General features: G+C 33.7%; 1 pseudogene; it reads right to left on the reverse strand.

Annotated features, from left to right (window-relative positions):
* The window catches only part of LOC104997326, a 58,805-nt pseudogene that overhangs the window by 5,799 nt on the left and 49,830 nt on the right, over window positions 1-3,176 (reverse strand).

Here is a 3,176-nt window from a genome sequence, read left to right on the forward strand (position 1 = left end):
TGTTTCCACTGTTTCCCCATCTATTTCCCATGAAGTGATGGGACCACATGCCATGATCTTCATTTTCTGAATGTTGAGCTTTAAGCCAACTTTTTCACTCTCCACTTTCACTTTCATCAAGAGGCTTTTGAGTACCTCTTCACTTTCTGCCATAAGGGTGGTGTCATCTGCATATCTGAGGTTATTGATATTTCTCCCGGCAATCTTGATTCCAGCTTGTGCTTCTTCCAGTCCAGCATTTCTCACGATGTACTCTGCATATAAGTTAAATAAACAGAGTGACAATATATAGCCTTGACGTACTCCTTTTCCTATTTGGAACCAGTCTGTTGTTCCATGTCCAGTTCTAACTGTTGCTTCCTGACCTGCATACAGATTTCTCAAGAGGCAGATCAGGTGGTCTGGTATTCCCATCTCTTTCAGAATTTTCCACAGTTTATTGTGATCCACACAGTCACCCTAACCCTTTGTAGCATAAACAACCTCTATTAACTGCTAAAATTTAAAATATTCAGCTGTCTTTTTTTTCTCCTCCTTTTTCTAACTGAAATCTATGACCTTACAAGTATTTACCTCAGATTTCCTTTGAGTACTGGAATTAGTGGTTCTTAACAAGTCGTGTGGTTTCAAAAACACAAATCTCAAGTTTTGTTCAAACCTTTAATTTCTGAACAGGAATCTAGAGGTTTATAACTCAATATCTGAATTGAAAAGTTATTTTCTTTCAGTGTTTTCTGAATGAATCAATATAAAGGGCCTCTCATTCATCAAGAGTTACAATTAAGAAATGATCCAATATCCATTATAAGTTATATAACAAAATAAGATAGGCTCTCTTTGGAGAAAGTATAACATAGATAAGAAAATAGCCTCATTCAATATCCATACACTACCAAGAATCAGAATCTATAGCTGATAAGGCAAATCAAAACAAGCAAGAAACATTTCAAAAAGCTGGGGAAACAAAATAAAAAAACAATCTAAAAAGGAGAGTAAAAACAAAAGCTAAAAAATGTTAATAATGACAATAACAGGAAAATTAACAAACTATCACCACAACCCAGGCTCTGCTCCATGTACTTTCACATACTAATTCATGAGAATCATTAAGTATACAGAATCCAAGACATAGCTGTAGGAAAGGAAAGCATATATATGGATCATATTCATGAAGGATTAAATGGGAGTTTAGCACCCCCAGTTTTGTTCCACAGAGATGAGATATAGCAGTATTTTAAGCATGATTAAAAAAGAAAAACTTAGATGTCATATATTACATTTTGGGGAAAAAGTAACTCAAGTTAATAACATGATAAACTAAATAGTTTGGGGGGAATATAATTTCATTTGGAAATTAGAACAAACTAAAAGAATATGGTTAGTGTTTTGGGTGGTCTCAGCGGAAAATGAGAAAATAAAAATATTTTTAATGCTTTTACAAAAGTATAACAATAGTATCTGTAAGAAAGGATGAGAGAAAAATAAAATGATGGTATGTCAGTTTTAAGAGTAGTAGGTTCATAGAATCTAATGAATGAAAATAAGTATGGAAGATTGTGCTTTGTGAATGATGATTTCAATAGTAGTTCTTGCTATACTGGATGAACTGGAGTATCCTATGAGAGATACTCTGCAGACAGGTAAAACATTGAATACTGCAAAAGCAAAAGATGCTAAAGACAAATATCAAGTCACTAAAATCTGATGTCTTAGAGATTAATTTTATTTTTGAAGATCCAATGTGACAATTTTACTTCTGATCGGTATATTTAGTCCTTACACAATTATGGTCATTATTATATCACATTGCCTCCTACATTTTACTTTCTGCTTTATATCTGTCAGCTTTATCACTACTTCTACTCTACCTTTCTTCCTTTGTTTTAGACTGATTTGGTTTTTTGTTATCTTTTCCATTTTCTCCTCTATACAACTTTGAAAGTTATACACACCTGTTTCTCCACTTTAGGTGGCTGTCCCTTAAATTTTGTCATTAATATTTAACTTAAAATCTAAAGTGATTCTATAATCTGAAACTCTTTTTCTAACAGAAGAATCAAATGCAATTTGATCAACTCCCAATTCAATTATGAAACTGTCTTTTAGTATATCATAGTCTTTTTTAGCCGTACGAATTAGGTATCATAATTATTTTTACCCATATATTATTTAGACTTACCCATAAGTTTACTAATTTCTTGTTGCTTACCACTCCTCTCAAGTATTCTTTAGGTTTCATTTTTTTTCTCTTCCTGTAGTATCTCTGTTAGAATTATACTAACAAAATTATACAGTAAAAGGTATTGCTTCTATAATTTATTTCAGAACCAATCCAAATTTAACGATATATCCTGACAAAGATTCTCTCCTTGACTAAATTTTAGTTAAGCTCCTCTGAGACCTATTCTTGACTAGGTCTCAACCTTGCCTTTCGTGTCTGTTTCTCCTGAGCAGTTTTAGCAAGAATCCTTGTCAGTCTAGGGAGAATCTCCTCACCCTTGGTATTTCCTCACCCAAAGTTCCTCATGTTTCAACCTTGATATATAAACCCTTGGCCTGAATTTAGCAAGAATTCTGTAAGGTCAGTTTAGCAAGAATCTCCTTACTCTTGATGTTAACTCTTAGTAATTTTCTATTCACTTACCCCTTCACTCTGTTGGCTACAAATCCTCAGCTGTCTTTGCTGTATTTAGAGTTGAACTCAGTTTTAGAAAAAAAACTTTATCCCCCTACTGCAATAGCTAATGAATAAAACCTATATCGCCTTTAACTAGTATCTGGCTTTATTTCTCTTAGACAAATCTCATCGTTTAAAAAATAGTTTCCTGAGTTCATTATTCTAGATTGACTTTTTTTTTTTTTTTGCTTCAATTTAGATGTCTCTAGCAGTGTCTCACACCACCCTTATGGCAGAAAGTGAAGAGGAACTAAAAAGCCTCTTGAAAGTGAAAGAGGAGAGTGAATAAGTTGGCTTAAAGCTCAACATTCAGAAAACTAAGACCATGGCATCTGGTCCCATCACTTCATGGGAAATAGATAGGGAAACAGTGTCAGACTTTATTTTTGGGGGCTCCAAAATCACTGCAGATGGTGATTGCAGCCATGAAGTTAAAAGACACTTACTCCTTGGAAGGAAAGTTATGACCAACCTAGACAACATATTAAAAAGCAGAGAT

This window comes from Bison bison, unplaced genomic scaffold (assembly GCF_000754665.1).
Source record: "Bison bison bison isolate TAMUID 2011002044 unplaced genomic scaffold, Bison_UMD1.0 scf7180017864306, whole genome shotgun sequence".
Lineage (NCBI taxonomy): Eukaryota > Metazoa > Chordata > Mammalia > Artiodactyla > Bovidae > Bison > Bison bison.